Here is an 18,769-nt window from a genome sequence, read left to right as displayed (position 1 = left end):
TCTCACTAAAATATTCGCCAAAAATACAAATTTCACCCGAATCCAATGGGGACTGCTGTGTCTCGTTCAGCCAGTATAGGACCACGTCTGGGAGAAATTTAGAGTCAATCGGTCCAAATACCTGGAAGCTATTGAAAAAATCGGCCGACGTTTTCACGAAAAAGGCCATTTTTTCTTTAAAATATTCGCCAAAAATACAAATTTCACCCGATTCCAATGGGGACTGCTGTGTCTCGTTCAGCCAGTATAGGACCACGTCTGGGAGAAATTTCGAGTCAATCGGTCCAAAGACCTGGAAGCTATTGAAAAAATCGGCCGACGTTTTCATGAAAAAGGCCATTTTTTTCTTTAAAATATTCACCAAAAATACAAATTCCACCAGAATCCAACCAAAACCGGCGAGCCTCATTCCACCAGTGAGGAGGACATGCGTGTGCAATTTCGAGTCAATCGGTCAAAAGACGACCGTAACCCTAACCCTAGTCCCATAACCCTAACCCTAGCCCCATAACCCTAACCCTAACCCTAACCCTAGCCTCAGCCTTAAGCCAGCCTCATGAAACATTGTCCCTCTCACTAAAATATTCGCCAAAAATACAAATTTCACCCGAATCCAATGGGGACTGCTGTGTCTCGTTCAGCCAGTATAGGACCACGTCTGGGAGAAATTTAGAGTCAATCGGTCCAAATACCTGGAAGCTATTGAAAAAATCGGCCGACGTTTTCACGAAAAAGGCCATTTTTTCTTTAAAATATTCGCCAAAAATACAAATTTCACCCGATTCCAATGGGGACTGCTGTGTCTCGTTCAGCCAGTATAGGACCACGTCTGGGAGAAATTTCGAGTCAATCGGTCCAAAGACCTGGAAGCTATTGAAAAAATCGGCCGACGTTTTCATGAAAAAGGCCATTTTTTCCTTTAAAATATTCACCAAAAATACAAATTCCACCAGAATCCAACCAAAACCGGCGAGCCTCATTCCACCAGTGAGGAGGACATGCGTGTGCAATTTCGAGTCAATTGGTCAAAAGACGACCGTAACCCTAACCCTAGTCCCATAACCCTAACCCTAGCCCCATAACCCTAACCCTAACCCTAACCCTAGCCTCAGCCTTAAGCCAGCCTCATGAAACATTGTCCCTCTCACTAAAATATTCGCCAAAAATACAAATTTCACCCGAATCCAATGGGGACTGCTGTGTCTCGTTCAGCCAGTATAGGACCACGTCTGGGAGAAATTTAGAGTCAATCGGTCCAAATACCTGGAAGCTATTGAAAAAATCGGCCGACGTTTTCACGAAAAAGGCCATTTTTTCTTTAAAATATTCGCCAAAAATACAAATTTCACCCGAATCCAATGGGGACTGCTGTGTCTCGTTCAGCCAGTATAGGACCACGTCTGGGAGAAATTTAGAGTCAATCGGTCCAAATACCTGGAAGCTATTGAAAAAATCGGCCGACGTTTTCACGAAAAAGGCCATTTTTTCTTTAAAATATTCGCCAAAAATACAAATTTCACCCGATTCCAATGGGGACTGCTGTGTCTCGTTCAGCCAGTATAGGACCACGTCTGGGAGAAATTTCGAGTCAATCGGTCCAAAGACCTGGAAGCTATTGAAAAAATCAGCCGACGTTTTCATGAAAAAGGCCATTTTTTTCTTTAAAATATTCACCAAAAATACAAATTCCACCAGAATCCAACCAAAACCGGCGAGCCTCATTCCACCAGTGAGGAGGACATGCGTGTGCAATTTCGAGTCAATCGGTCAAAAGACGACCGTAACCCTAACCCTAGTCCCATAACCCTAACCCTAGCCCCATAACCCTAACCCTAACCCTAACCCTAGCCTCAGCCTTAAGCCAGCCTCATGAAACATTGTCCCTCTCACTAAAATATTCGCCAAAAATACAAATTTCACCCGAATCCAATGGGGACTGCTGTGTCTCGTTCAGCCAGTATAGGACCACGTCTGGGAGAAATTTAGAGTCAATCGGTCCAAATACCTGGAAGCTATTGAAAAAATCGGCCGACGTTTTCACGAAAAAGGCCATTTTTTCTTTAAAATATTCGCCAAAAATACAAATTTCACCCGATTCCAATGGGGACTGCTGTGTCTCGTTCAGCCAGTATAGGACCACGTCTGGGAGAAATTTCGAGTCAATCGGTCCAAAGACCTGGAAGCTATTGAAAAAATCGGCCCACGTTTTCATGAAAAAGGCCATTTTTTTCTTTAAAATATTCACCAAAAATACAAATTCCACCAGAATCCAACCAAAACCGGCGAGCCTCATTCCACCAGTGAGGAGGACATGCGTGTGCAATTTCGAGTCAATCGGTCAAAAGACGACCGTAACCCTAACCCTAGCCCCATAACCCTAACCCTAGCCCCATAACCCTAACCCTAACCCTAACCCTAGCCTCAGCCTTAAGCCAGCCTCATGAAACATTGTCCCTCTCACTAAAATATTCGCCAAAAATACAAATTTCACCCGAATCCAATGGGGACTGCTGTGTCTCGTTCAGCCAGTATAGGACCACGTCTGGGAGAAATTTAGAGTCAATCGGTCCAAATACCTGGAAGCTATTGAAAAAATCGGCCGACGTTTTCACGAAAAAGGCCATTTTTTCTTTAAAATATTCGCCAAAAATACAAATTTCACCCGATTCCAATGGGGACTGCTGTGTCTCGTTCAGCCAGTATAGGACCACGTCTGGGAGAAATTTCGAGTCAATCGGTCCAAAGACCTGGAAGCTATTGAAAAAATCGGCCGACGTTTTCATGAAAAAGGCCATTTTTTTCTTTAAAATATTCACCAAAAATACAAATTCCACCAGAATCCAACCAAAACCGGCGAGCCTCATTCCACCAGTGAGGAGGACATGCGTGTGCAATTTCGAGTCAATCGGTCAAAAGACGACCGTAACCCTAACCCTAGCCCCATAACCCTAACCCTAGCCCCATAACCCTAACCCTAACCCTAACCCTAGCCTCAGCCTTAAGCCAGCCTCATGAAACATTGTCCCTCTCACTAAAATATTCGCCAAAAATACAAATTTCACCCGAATCCAATGGGGACTGCTGTGTCTCGTTCAGCCAGTATAGGACCACGTCTGGGAGAAATTTAGAGTCAATCGGTCCAAATACCTGGAAGCTATTGAAAAAATCGGCCGACGTTTTCACGAAAAAGGCCATTTTTTCTTTAAAATATTCGCCAAAAATACAAATTTCACCCGATTCCAATGGGGACTGCTGTGTCTCGTTCAGCCAGTATAGGACCACGTCTGGGAGAAATTTCGAGTCAATCGGTCCAAAGACCTGGAAGCTATTGAAAAAATCGGCCGACGTTTTCATGAAAAAGGCCATTTTTTCCTTTAAAATATTCACCAAAAATACAAATTCCACCAGAATCCAACCAAAACCGGCGAGCCTCATTCCACCAGTGAGGAGGACATGCGTGTGCAATTTCGAGTCAATCGGTCAAAAGACGACCGTAACCCTAACCCTAGCCCCATAACCCTAACCCTAGCCCCATAACCCTAACCCTAACCCTAACCCTAGCCTCAGCCTTAAGCCAGCCTCATGAAACATTGTCCCTCTCACTAAAATATTCGCCAAAAATACAAATTTCACCCGAATCCAATGGGGACTGCTGTGTCTCGTTCAGCCAGTATAGGACCACGTCTGGGAGAAATTTAGAGTCAATCGGTCCAAATACCTGGAAGCTATTGAAAAAATCGGCCGACGTTTTCACGAAAAAGGCCATTTTTTCTTTAAAATATTCGCCAAAAATACAAATTTCACCCGATTCCAATGGGGACTGCTGTGTCTCGTTCAGCCAGTATAGGACCACGTCTGGGAGAAATTTCGAGTCAATCGGTCCAAAGACCTGGAAGCTATTGAAAAAATCGGCCGACGTTTTCATGAAAAAGGCCATTTTTTTCTTTAAAATATTCACCAAAAATACAAATTCCACCAGAATCCAACCAAAACCGGCGAGCCTCATTCCACCAGTGAGGAGGACATGCGTGTGCAATTTCGAGTCAATCGGTCAAAAGACGACCGTAACCCTAACCCTAGTCCCATAACCCTAACCCTAGCCCCATAACCCTAACCCTAACCCTAACCCTAGCCTCAGCCTTAAGCCAGCCTCATGAAACATTGTCCCTCTCACTAAAATATTCGCCAAAAATACAAATTTCACCCGAATCCAATGGGGACTGCTGTGTCTCGTTCAGCCAGTATAGGACCACGTCTGGGAGAAATTTAGAGTCAATCGGTCCAAATACCTGGAAGCTATTGAAAAAATCGGCCGACGTTTTCACGAAAAAGGCCATTTTTTCTTTAAAATATTCGCCAAAAATACAAATTTCACCCGATTCCAATGGGGACTGCTGTGTCTCGTTCAGCCAGTATAGGACCACGTCTGGGAGAAATTTCGAGTCAATCGGTCCAAAGACCTGGAAGCTATTGAAAAAATCGGCCGACGTTTTCATGAAAAAGGCCATTTTTTCCTTTAAAATATTCACCAAAAATACAAATTCCACCAGAATCCAACCAAAACCGGCGAGCCTCATTCCACCAGTGAGGAGGACATGCGTGTGCAATTTCGAGTCAATCGGTCAAAAGACGACCGTAACCCTAACCCTAGCCCCATAACCCTAACCCTAGCCCCATAACCCTAACCCTAACCCTAACCCTAGCCTCAGCCTTAAGCCAGCCTCATGAAACATTGTCCCTCTCACTAAAATATTCGCCAAAAATACAAATTTCACCCGAATCCAATGGGGACTGCTGTGTCTCGTTCAGCCAGTATAGGACCACGTCTGGGAGAAATTTAGAGTCAATCGGTCCAAATACCTGGAAGCTATTGAAAAAATCGGCCGACGTTTTCACGAAAAAGGCCATTTTTTCTTTAAAATATTCGCCAAAAATACAAATTTCACCCGATTCCAATGGGGACTGCTGTGTCTCGTTCAGCCAGTATAGGACCACGTCTGGGAGAAATTTCGAGTCAATCGGTCCAAAGACCTGGAAGCTATTGAAAAAATCGGCCAACGTTTTCATGAAAAAGGCCATTTTTTTCTTTAAAATATTCACCAAAAATACAAATTCCACCAGAATCCAACCAAAACCGGCGAGCCTCATTCCACCAGTGAGGAGGACATGCGTGTGCAATTTCGAGTCAATCGGTCAAAAGACGACCGTAACCCTAACCCTAGTCCCATAACCCTAACCCTAGCCCCATAACCCTAACCCTAACCCTAACCCTAGCCTCAGCCTTAAGCCAGCCTCATGAAACATTGTCCCTCTCACTAAAATATTCGCCAAAAATACAAATTTCACCCGAATCCAATGGGGACTGCTGTGTCTCGTTCAGCCAGTATAGGACCACGTCTGGGAGAAATTTAGAGTCAATCGGTCCAAATACCTGGAAGCTATTGAAAAAATCGGCCGACGTTTTCACGAAAAAGGCCATTTTTTCTTTAAAATATTCGCCAAAAATACAAATTTCACCCGATTCCAATGGGGACTGCTGTGTCTCGTTCAGCCAGTATAGGACCACGTCTGGGAGAAATTTCGAGTCAATCGGTCCAAAGACCTGGAAGCTATTGAAAAAATCGGCCGACGTTTTCATGAAAAAGGCCATTTTTTCCTTTAAAATATTCACCAAAAATACAAATTCCACCAGAATCCAACCAAAACCGGCGAGCCTCATTCCACCAGTGAGGAGGACATGCGTGTGCAATTTCGAGTCAATCGGTCAAAAGACGACCGTAACCCTAACCCTAGCCCCATAACCCTAACCCTAGCCCCATAACCCTAACCCTAACCCTAACCCTAGCCTCAGCCTTAAGCCAGCCTCATGAAACATTGTCCCTCTCACTAAAATATTCGCCAAAAATACAAATTTCACCCGAATCCAATGGGGACTGCTGTGTCTCGTTCAGCCAGTATAGGACCACGTCTGGGAGAAATTTCGAGTCAATCGGTCCAAATACCTGGAAGCTATTGAAAGAATCGGCCGACGTTTTCACGAAAAAGGCCATTTTTTCTTTAAAATATTCGCCAAAAATACAAATTTCACCCGATTCCAATGGGGACTGCTGTGTCTCGTTCAGCCAGTATAGGACCACGTCTGGGAGAAATTTCGAGTCAATCGGTCCAAAGACCTGGAAGCTATTGAAAAAATCGGCCGACGTTTTCATGAAAAAGGCCATTTTTTTCTTTAAAATATTCACCAAAAATACAAATTCCACCAGAATCCAACCAAAACCGGCGAGCCTCATTCCACCAGTGAGGAGGACATGCGTGTGCAATTTCAAGTCAATCGGTCAAAAGACGACCGTAACCCTAACCCTAGCCCCATAACCCTAACACTAGCCCCATAACCCTAACCCTAACCCTAGCCTCAGCCTTAAGCCAGCCTCATGAAACATTGTCCCTCTCACTAAAATATTCGCCAAAAATACAAATTTCACCCGAATCCAATGGGGACTGCTGTGTCTCGTTCAGCCAGTATAGGACCACGTCTGGGAGAAATTTAGAGTCAATCGGTCCAAATACCTGGAAGCTATTGAAAAAATCGGCCGACGTTTTCACGAAAAAGGCCATTTTTTCTTTAAAATATTCGCCAAAAATACAAATTTCACCCGATTCCAATGGGGACTGCTGTGTCTCGTTCAGCCAGTATAGGACCACGTCTGGGAGAAATTTCGAGTCAATCGGTCCAAAGACCTGGAAGCTATTGAAAAAATCGGCCGACGTTTTCATGAAAAAGGCCATTTTTTTCTTTAAAATATTCACCAAAAATACAAATTCCACCAGAATCCAACCAAAACCGGCGAGCCTCATTCCACCAGTGAGGAGGACATGCGTGTGCAATTTCGAGTCAATCGGTCAAAAGACGACCGTAACCCTAACCCTAGTCCCATAACCCTAACCCTAGCCCCATAACCCTAACCCTAACCCTAACCCTAGCCTCAGCCTTAAGCCAGCCTCATGAAACATTGTCCCTCTCACTAAAATATTCGCCAAAAATACAAATTTCACCCGAATCCAATGGGGACTGCTGTGTCTCGTTCAGCCAGTATAGGACCACGTCTGGGAGAAATTTAGAGTCAATCGGTCCAAATACCTGGAAGCTATTGAAAAAATCGGCCGACGTTTTCACGAAAAAGGCCATTTTTTCTTTAAAATATTCGCCAAAAATACAAATTTCACCCGATTCCAATGGGGACTGCTGTGTCTCGTTCAGCCAGTATAGGACCACGTCTGGGAGAAATTTCGAGTCAATCGGTCCAAAGACCTGGAAGCTATTGAAAAAATCGGCCGACGTTTTCATGAAAAAGGCCATTTTTTCCTTTAAAATATTCACCAAAAATACAAATTCCACCAGAATCCAACCAAAACCGGCGAGCCTCATTCCACCAGTGAGGAGGACATGCGTGTGCAATTTCGAGTCAATCGGTCAAAAGACGACCGTAACCCTAACCCTAGCCCCATAACCCTAACCCTAGCCCCATAACCCTAACCCTAACCCTAACCCTAGCCTCAGCCTTAAGCCAGCCTCATGAAACATTGTCCCTCTCACTAAAATATTCGCCAAAAATACAAATTTCACCCGAATCCAATGGGGACTGCTGTGTCTCGTTCAGCCAGTATAGGACCACGTCTGGGAGAAATTTAGAGTCAATCGGTCCAAATACCTGGAAGCTATTGAAAAAATCGGCCGACGTTTTCACGAAAAAGGCCATTTTTTCTTTAAAATATTCGCCAAAAATACAAATTTCACCCGATTCCAATGGGGACTGCTGTGTCTCGTTCAGCCAGTATAGGACCACGTCTGGGAGAAATTTCGAGTCAATCGGTCCAAAGACCTGGAAGCTATTGAAAAAATCGGCCAACGTTTTCATGAAAAAGGCCATTTTTTTCTTTAAAATATTCACCAAAAATACAAATTCCACCAGAATCCAACCAAAACCGGCGAGCCTCATTCCACCAGTGAGGAGGACATGCGTGTGCAATTTCGAGTCAATCGGTCAAAAGACGACCGTAACCCTAACCCTAGTCCCATAACCCTAACCCTAGCCCCATAACCCTAACCCTAACCCTAACCCTAGCCTCAGCCTTAAGCCAGCCTCATGAAACATTGTCCCTCTCACTAAAATATTCGCCAAAAATACAAATTTCACCCGAATCCAATGGGGACTGCTGTGTCTCGTTCAGCCAGTATAGGACCACGTCTGGGAGAAATTTAGAGTCAATCGGTCCAAATACCTGGAAGCTATTGAAAAAATCGGCCGACGTTTTCACGAAAAAGGCCATTTTTTCTTTAAAATATTCGCCAAAAATACAAATTTCACCCGATTCCAATGGGGACTGCTGTGTCTCGTTCAGCCAGTATAGGACCACGTCTGGGAGAAATTTCGAGTCAATCGGTCCAAAGACCTGGAAGCTATTGAAAAAATCGGCCGACGTTTTCATGAAAAAGGCCATTTTTTCCTTTAAAATATTCACCAAAAATACAAATTCCACCAGAATCCAACCAAAACCGGCGAGCCTCATTCCACCAGTGAGGAGGACATGCGTGTGCAATTTCGAGTCAATCGGTCAAAAGACGACCGTAACCCTAACCCTAGCCCCATAACCCTAACCCTAGCCCCATAACCCTAACCCTAACCCTAACCCTAGCCTCAGCCTTAAGCCAGCCTCATGAAACATTGTCCCTCTCACTAAAATATTCGCCAAAAATACAAATTTCACCCGAATCCAATGGGGACTGCTGTGTCTCGTTCAGCCAGTATAGGACCACGTCTGGGAGAAATTTCGAGTCAATCGGTCCAAATACCTGGAAGCTATTGAAAGAATCGGCCGACGTTTTCACGAAAAAGGCCATTTTTTCTTTAAAATATTCGCCAAAAATACAAATTTCACCCGATTCCAATGGGGACTGCTGTGTCTCGTTCAGCCAGTATAGGACCACGTCTGGGAGAAATTTCGAGTCAATCGGTCCAAAGACCTGGAAGCTATTGAAAAAATCGGCCGACGTTTTCATGAAAAAGGCCATTTTTTTCTTTAAAATATTCACCAAAAATACAAATTCCACCAGAATCCAACCAAAACCGGCGAGCCTCATTCCACCAGTGAGGAGGACATGCGTGTGCAATTTCAAGTCAATCGGTCAAAAGACGACCGTAACCCTAACCCTAGCCCCATAACCCTAACACTAGCCCCATAACCCTAACCCTAACCCTAGCCTCAGCCTTAAGCCAGCCTCATGAAACATTGTCCCTCTCACTAAAATATTCGCCAAAAATACAAATTTCACCCGAATCCAATGGGGACTGCTGTGTCTCGTTCAGCCAGTATAGGACCACGTCTGGGAGAAATTTAGAGTCAATCGGTCCAAATACCTGGAAGCTATTGAAAAAATCGGCCGACGTTTTCACGAAAAAGGCCATTTTTTCTTTAAAATATTCGCCAAAAATACAAATTTCACCCGATTCCAATGGGGACTGCTGTGTCTCGTTCAGCCAGTATAGGACCACGTCTGGGAGAAATTTCGAGTCAATCGGTCCAAAGACCTGGAAGCTATTGAAAAAATCGGCCGACGTTTTCATGAAAAAGGCCATTTTTTTCTTTAAAATATTCACCAAAAATACAAATTCCACCAGAATCCAACCAAAACCGGCGAGCCTCATTCCACCAGTGAGGAGGACATGCGTGTGCAATTTCGAGTCAATCGGTCAAAAGACGACCGTAACCCTAACCCTAGCCCCATAACCCTAACCCTAGCCCCATAACCCTAACCCTAACCCTAACCCTAGCCTCAGCCTTAAGCCAGCCTCATGAAACATTGTCCCTCTCACTAAAATATTCGCCAAAAATACAAATTTCACCCGAATCCAATGGGGACTGCTGTGTCTCGTTCAGCCAGTATAGGACCACGTCTGGGAGAAATTTAGAGTCAATCGGTCCAAATACCTGGAAGCTATTGAAAAAATCGGCCGACGTTTTCACGAAAAAGGCCATTTTTTCTTTAAAATATTCGCCAAAAATACAAATTTCACCCGATTCCAATGGGGACTGCTGTGTCTCGTTCAGCCAGTATAGGACCACGTCTGGGAGAAATTTCGAGTCAATCGGTCCAAAGACCTGGAAGCTATTGAAAAAATCGGCCGACGTTTTCATGAAAAAGGCCATTTTTTCCTTTAAAATATTCACCAAAAATACAAATTCCACCAGAATCCAACCAAAACCGGCGAGCCTCATTCCACCAGTGAGGAGGACATGCGTGTGCAATTTCGAGTCAATCGGTCAAAAGACGACCGTAACCCTAACCCTAGCCCCATAACCCTAACCCTAGCCCCATAACCCTAACCCTAACCCTAACCCTAGCCTCAGCCTTAAGCCAGCCTCATGAAACATTGTCCCTCTCACTAAAATATTCGCCAAAAATACAAATTTCACCCGAATCCAATGGGGACTGCTGTGTCTCGTTCAGCCAGTATAGGACCACGTCTGGGAGAAATTTCGAGTCAATCGGTCCAAATACCTGGAAGCTATTGAAAAAATCCGCCGACATTTTCACGAAAAAGGCCATTTTTTCTTTAAAATATTCGCCAAAAATACAAATTTCACCCGATTCCAATGGGGACTGCTGTGTCTCGTTCAGCCAGTATAGGACCACGTCTGGGAGAAATTTCGAGTCAATCGGTCCAAAGACCTGGAAGCTATTGAAAAAATCAGCCGACGTTTTCATGAAAAAGGCCATTTTTTTCTTTAAAATATTCACCAAAAATACAAATTCCACCAGAATCCAACCAAAACCGGCGAGCCTCATTCCACCAGTGAGGAGGACATGCGTGTGCAATTTCGAGTCAATCGGTCAAAAGACGACCGTAACCCTAACCCTAGCCCCATAACCCTAACCCTAGCCCCATAACCCTAACCCTAACCCTAACCCTAGCCTCAGCCTTAAGCCAGCCTCATGAAACATTGTCCCTCTCACTAAAATATTCGCCAAAAATACAAATTTCACCCGAATCCAATGGGGACTGCTGTGTCTCGTTCAGCCAGTATAGGACCACGTCTGGGAGAAATTTCGAGTCAATCGGTCCAAATACCTGGAAGCTATTGAAAAAATCGGCCGACGTTTTCACGAAAAAGGCCATTTTTTCTTTAAAATATTCGCCAAAAATACAAATTTCACCCGATTCCAATGGGGACTGCTGTGTCTCGTTCAGCCAGTATAGGACCACGTCTGGGAGAAATTTCGAGTCAATCGGTCCAAATACCTGGAAGCTATTGAAAAAATCGGCCGACGTTTTCATGAAAAAGGCCATTTTTTTCTTTAAAATATTCACCAAAAATACAAATTCCACCAGAATCCAACCAAAACCGGCGAGCCTCATTCCACCAGTGAGGAGGACATGCGTGTGCAATTTCAAGTCAATCGGTCAAAAGACGACCGTAACCCTAACCCTAGCCCCATAACCCTAACCCTAACCCTAGCCCCATAACCCTAACCCTAGCCCCATAACCCTAACCCTAACCCTAGCCTCAGCCTTAAGCCAGCCTCATGAAACATTGTCCCTCTCACTAAAATATTCGCCAAAAATACAAATTTCACCCGATTCCAATGGGGACTGCTGTGTCTCGTTCAGCCAGTATAGGACCACGTCTGGGAGAAATTTCGAGTCAATCGGTCCAAAGACCTGGAAGCTATTGAAAAAATCGGCCGACGTTTTCATGAAAAAGGCCATTTTTTTCTTTAAAATATTCACCAAAAATACAAATTCCACCAGAATCCAACCAAAACCGGCGAGCCTCATTCCACCAGTGAGGAGGACATGCGTGTGCAATTTCGAGTCAATCGGTCAAAAGACGACCGTAACCCTAACCCTAGCCCCATAACCCTAACCCTAGCCCCATAACCCTAACCCTAACCCTAACCCTAGCCTCAGCCTTAAGCCAGCCTCATGAAACATTGTCCCTCTCACTAAAATATTCGCCAAAAATACAAATTTCACCCGATTCCAATGGGGACTGCTGTGTCTCGTTCAGCCAGTATAGGACCACGTCTGGGAGAAATTTCGAGTCAATCGGTCCAAAGACCTGGAAGCTATTGAAAAAATCGGCCGACGTTTTCATGAAAAAGGCCATTTTTTTCTTTAAAATATTCGCCAAAAATACAAATTCCACCAGAATCCAACCAAAACCGGCGAGCCTCATTCCACCAGTGAGGAGGACATGCGTGTGCAATTTCGAGTCAATCGGTCAAAAGACGACCGTAACCCTAACCCTAGCCCCATAACCCTAACCCTAACCCTAACCCTAGCCTCAGCCTTAAGCCAGCCTCATGAAACATTGTCCCTCTCACTAAAATATTCGCCAAAAATACAAATTTCACCCGAATCCAATGGGGACTGCTGTGTCTCGTTCAGCCAGTATAGGACCACGTCTGGGAGAAATTTCGAGTCAATCGGTCCAAATACCTGGAAGCTATTGAAAGAATCGGCCGACGTTTTCACGAAAAAGGCCATTTTTTCTTTAAAATATTCGCCAAAAATACAAATTTCACCCGATTCCAATGGGGACTGCTGTGTCTCGTTCAGCCAGTATAGGACCACGTCTGGGAGAAATTTCGAGTCAATCGGTCCAAAGACCTGGAAGCTATTGAAAAAATCGGCCGACGTTTTCATGAAAAAGGCCATTTTTTTCTTTAAAATATTCACCAAAAATACAAATTCCACCAGAATCCAACCAAAACCGGCGAGCCTCATTCCACCAGTGAGGAGGACATGCGTGTGCAATTTCGAGTCAATCGGTCAAAAGACGACCGTAACCCTAACCCTAGCCCCATAACCCTAACCCTAGCCCCATAACCCTAACCCTAACCCTAACCCTAGCCTCAGCCTTAAGCCAGCCTCATGAAACATTGTCCCTCTCACTAAAATATTCGCCAAAAATACAAATTTCACCCGATTCCAATGGGGACTGCTGTGTCTCGTTCAGCCAGTATAGGACCACGTCTGGGAGAAATTTCGAGTCAATCGGTCCAAAGACCTGGAAGCTATTGAAAAAATCGGCCGACGTTTTCATGAAAAAGGCCATTTTTTTCTTTAAAATATTCGCCAAAAATACAAATTCCACCAGAATCCAACCAAAACCGGCGAGCCTCATTCCACCAGTGAGGAGGACATGCGTGTGCAATTTCGAGTCAATCGGTCAAAAGACGACCGTAACCCTAACCCTAGCCCCATAACCCTAACCCTAACCCTAACCCTAGCCTCAGCCTTAAGCCAGCCTCATGAAACATTGTCCCTCTCACTAAAATATTCGCCAAAAATACAAATTTCACCCGAATCCAATGGGGACTGCTGTGTCTCGTTCAGCCAGTATAGGACCACGTCTGGGAGAAATTTCGAGTCAATCGGTCCAAATACCTGGAAGCTATTGAAAGAATCGGCCGACGTTTTCACGAAAAAGGCCATTTTTTCTTTAAAATATTCGCCAAAAATACAAATTTCACCCGATTCCAATGGGGACTGCTGTGTCTCGTTCAGCCAGTATAGGACCACGTCTGGGAGAAATTTCGAGTCAATCGGTCCAAAGACCTGGAAGCTATTGAAAAAATCGGCCGACGTTTTCATGAAAAAGGCCATTTTTTTCTTTAAAATATTCACCAAAAATACAAATTCCACCAGAATCCAACCAAAACCGGCGAGCCTCATTCCACCAGTGAGGAGGACATGCGTGTGCAATTTCGAGTCAATCGGTCAAAAGACGACCGTAACCCTAACCCTAGCCCCATAACCCTAACCCTAGCCCCATAACCCTAACCCTAACCCTAGCCTCAGCCTTAAGCCAGCCTCATGAAACATTGTCCCTCTCACTAAAATATTCGCCAAAAATACAAATTTCACCCGAATCCAATGGGGACTGCTGTGTCTCGTTCAGCCAGTATAGGACCACGTCTGGGAGAAATTTCGAGTCAATCGGTCCAAATACCTGGAAGCTATTGAAAAAATCCGCCGACATTTTCACGAAAAAGGCCATTTTTTCTTTAAAATATTCGCCAAAAATACAAATTTCACCCGATTCCAATGGGGACTGCTGTGTCTCGTTCAGCCAGTATAGGACCACGTCTGGGAGAAATTTCGAGTCAATCGGTCCAAAGACCTGGAAGCTATTGAAAAAATCAGCCGACGTTTTCATGAAAAAGGCCATTTTTTTCTTTAAAATATTCACCAAAAATACAAATTCCACCAGAATCCAACCAAAACCGGCGAGCCTCATTCCACCAGTGAGGAGGACATGCGTGTGCAATTTCGAGTCAATCGGTCAAAAGACGACCGTAACCCTAACCCTAGCCCCATAACCCTAACCCTAGCCCCATAACCCTAACCCTAACCCTAACCCTAGCCTCAGCCTTAAGCCAGCCTCATGAAACATTGTCCCTCTCACTAAAATATTCGCCAAAAATACAAATTTCACCCGAATCCAATGGGGACTGCTGTGTCTCGTTCAGCCAGTATAGGACCACGTCTGGGAGAAATTTCGAGTCAATCGGTCCAAATACCTGGAAGCTATTGAAAAAATCGGCCGACGTTTTCACGAAAAAGGCCATTTTTTCTTTAAAATATTCGCCAAAAATACAAATTTCACCCGATTCCAATGGGGACTGCTGTGTCTCGTTCAGCCAGTATAGGACCACGTCTGGGAGAAATTTCGAGTCAATCGGTCCAAAGACCTGGAAGCTATTGAAAGAAACGGCCGACGTTTTCATGAAAAAGGCCATTTTTTTCTTTAAAATATTCACCAAAAATACAAATTCCACCAGAATCCAACCAAAACCGGCGAGCCTCATTCCACCAGTGAGGAGGACATGCGTGTGCAATTTCGAGTCAATCGGTCAAAAGACGACCGTAACCCTAACCCTAGTCCCATAACCCTAACCCTAGCCCCATAACCCTAACCCTAACCCTAACCCTAGCCTCAGCCTTAAGCCAGCCTCATGAAACATTGTCCCTCTCACTAAAATATTCGCCAAAAATACAAATTTCACCCGAATCCAATGGGGACTGCTGTGTCTCGTTCAGCCAGTATAGGACCACGTCTGGGAGAAATTTCGAGTCAATCGGTCCAAATACCTGGAAGCTATTGAAAAAATCGGCCGACGTTTTCACGAAAAAGGCCATTTTTTCTTTAAAATATTCGCCAAAAATACAAATTTCACCCGATTCCAATGGGGACTGCTGTGTCTCGTTCAGCCAGTATAGGACCACGTCTGGGAGAAATTTCGAGTCAATCGGTCCAAAGACCTGGAAGCTATTGAAAAAATCAGCCGACGTTTTCATGAAAAAGGCCATTTTTTTCTTTAAAATATTCACCAAAAATACAAATTCCACCAGAATCCAACCAAAACCGGCGAGCCTCATTCCACCAGTGAGGAGGACATGCGTGTGCAATTTCGAGTCAATCGGTCAAAAGACGACCGTAACCCTAACCCTAGCCCCATAACCCTAACCCTAGCCCCATAACCCTAACCCTAACCCTAACCCTAGCCTCAGCCTTAAGCCAGCCTCATGAAACATTGTCCCTCTCACTAAAATATTCGCCAAAAATACAAATTTCACCCGAATCCAATGGGGACTGCTGTGTCTCGTTCAGCCAGTATAGGACCACGTCTGGGAGAAATTTCGAGTCAATCGGTCCAAATACCTGGAAGCTATTGAAAAAATCGGCCGACGTTTTCACAAAAAAGGCCATTTTTTCTTTAAAATATTCGCCAAAAATACAAATTTCACCCGATTCCAATGGGGACTGCTGTGTCTCGTTCAGCCAGTATAGGACCACGTCTGGGAGAAATTTCGAGTCAATCGGTCCAAAGACCTGGAAGCTATTGAAAGAAACGGCCGACGTTTTCATGAAAAAGGCCATTTTTTTCTTTAAAATATTCACCAAAAATACAAATTCCACCAGAATCCAACCAAAACCGGCGAGCCTCATTCCACCAGTGAGGAGGACATGCGTGTGCAATTTCGAGTCAATCGGTCAAAAGACGACCGTAACCCTAACCCTAGTCCCATAACCCTAACCCTAGCCCCATAACCCTAACCCTAACCCTAACCCTAGCCTCAGCCTTAAGCCAGCCTCATGAAACATTGTCCCTCTCACTAAAATATTCGCCAAAAATACAAATTTCACCCGAATCCAATGGGGACTGCTGTGTCTCGTTCAGCCAGTATAGGACCACGTCTGGGAGAAATTTCGAGTCAATCGGTCCAAATACCTGGAAGCTATTGAAAAAATCGGCCGACGTTTTCACGAAAAAGGCCATTTTTTCTTTAAAATATTCGCCAAAAATACAAATTTCACCCGATTCCAATGGGGACTGCTGTGTCTCGTTCAGCCAGTATAGGACCACGTCTGGGAGAAATTTCGAGTCAATCGGTCCAAAGACCTGGAAGCTATTGAAAAAATCGGCCGACGTTTTCATGAAAAAGGCCATTTTTTTCTTTAAAATATTCGCCAAAAATACAAATTCCACCAGAATCCAACCAAAACCGGCGAGCCTCATTCCACCAGTGAGGAGGACATGCGTGTGCAATTTCGAGTCAATCGGTCAAAAGACGACCGTAACCCTAACCCTAGCCCCATAACCCTAACCCTAACCCTAACCCTAGCCTCAGCCTTAAGCCAGCCTCATGAAACATTGTCCCTCTCACTAAAATATTCGCCAAAAATACAAATTTCACCCGAATCCAATGGGGACTGCTGTGTCTCGTTCAGCCAGTATAGGACCACGTCTGGGAGAAATTTCGAGTCAATCGGTCCAAAGACCTGGAAGCTATTGAAAAAATCGGCCGACGTTTTCATGAAAAAGGCCATTTTTTTCTTTAAAATATTCGCCAAAAATACAAATTCCACCAGAATCCAACCAAAACCGGCGAGCCTCATTCCACCAGTGAGGAGGACATGCGTGTGCAATTTCGAGTCAATCGGTCAAAAGACGACCGTAACCCTAACCCTAGCCCCATAACCCTAACCCTAACCCTAACCCTAGCCTCAGCCTTAAGCCAGCCTCATGAAACATTGTCCCTCTCACTAAAATATTCGCCAAAAATACAAATTTCACCCGAATCCAATGGGGACTGCTGTGTCTCGTTCAGCCAGTATAGGACCACGTCTGGGAGAAATTTCGAGTCAATCGGTCCAAATACCTGGAAGCTATTGAAAAAATCGGCCGATGTTTTCACGAAAAAGGCCATTTTTTCTTTAAAATATTCGCCAAAAATACAAATTTCACCCGATTCCAATGGGGACTGCTGTGTCTCGTTCAGCCAGTATAGGACCACGTCTGGGAGAAATTTCGAGTCAATCGGTCCAAAGACCTGGAAGCTATTGAAAAAATCGTCCGACGTTTTCATGAAAAAGGTGACTTTTTTCATTAAAATATTCACCAAAAATACAAATTTCGTTCAAATCCAATAAAAACTGCTGGCCTTTCTTTCGCCAGTATGGACAACATTTGTCTTCAATTTCGAGTCAATCCGTCAAAAGACGACCGTAACCCTAACCCTAGCCCCATAACCCTAACCCTAACCCTAACCCTAATCTCAGCCTTAAGACAGCCTCATGAAACATTGTCCCTCTCACTAAAATATTCACCAAAAATACAAATTCCACCGGAATCCAATGCTGTGTCTCGTTCAGCCAGTATAGGACCACGTTTGGGAGCGATTTCGAGTCAGTCGGTCAAACGACCTGGAAGCGATTTCGAGTCAATCAGTCCAGCCCAACCCTAAGCCTAACCCTAGCCCCAGCCTTGGCCCCATAGTCATGATAAATGAATGACACTGCGTAAGTGCTTACCAGAAGGCAGCTTCACAAACAGTTCATGGTTGGGGTGGTGAATGTCCGTCATGATCCTGGTCGCTCTGGACCTGCACCGCCTGTTGTAAATGTCCTGAAGGCAGGGCAATGCAGTTCTAGCGATGCGCTCAGCTCATCGGATCACTCTATGCAGAGATTTCCGGTCCTGGGCGCAGCAGTTGCCAGGCAGTGATGACAGGTTGGATGGCGGCAGAGAAGAAGGTTTTCTGCAGCCCTGTGGAGATCTTAAATTTCCTCAGCCGTTTGAGGTGATACAGGTGCTGCCTAGCCTTCTTCACCAGTGAGATTAAAATGCCAATTCGTTGTCGGCAGGATTCGAACCTGCGCGGGGAGACCCCAATGGATTTCTAGTCCATCGCCTTAACCACTCGGCCACGACAACATGACCAAGTAGCTTGAAATTGATCACAAATTTCGTCTTATAGTGGTTGAATGAGCTACACCAGTTTTTATTGGTTTTTGGTGGATTTTGTATTTTTCATGAACATTTTAAAGAAAACATTGGTCGATTTTTTCAATAGCTTCCAGGTCATTTGACCGATTGACTTGAAATCGATCAGGAATGTGGTCCTATACTGGTAAAATGAGACACACCTGTTTTTATTGGCTTTTGGTGGATTTTGTATTTTTCATGAATATTTTAAAGAAAACATCATGAAAACATTGGGTGATTTTTTCAACAGCTGTAACCATTCAGCAACAACAATTTAAGAAAATAAATGTTTCCAATTTTTTCCAGGGTCTCTTGGATGTTCAGGAGAAATTCAAACCCGATCCAGTGCAAATAAGCAATTGGTTAAGTTCAGAATACCCATAAAGTAAAGAGCCTCAAGTTGGACTTGAACCGGGGGCCGCAGCAACGAGG

The sequence above is a fragment of the Pagrus pagrus genome, assembly GCF_965226575.1.
Source record: "Pagrus pagrus genome assembly, chromosome: 18".
Classification (NCBI taxonomy): domain Eukaryota; kingdom Metazoa; phylum Chordata; class Actinopteri; order Spariformes; family Sparidae; genus Pagrus; species Pagrus pagrus.
This window is presented reverse-complemented; position numbering follows the sequence as displayed.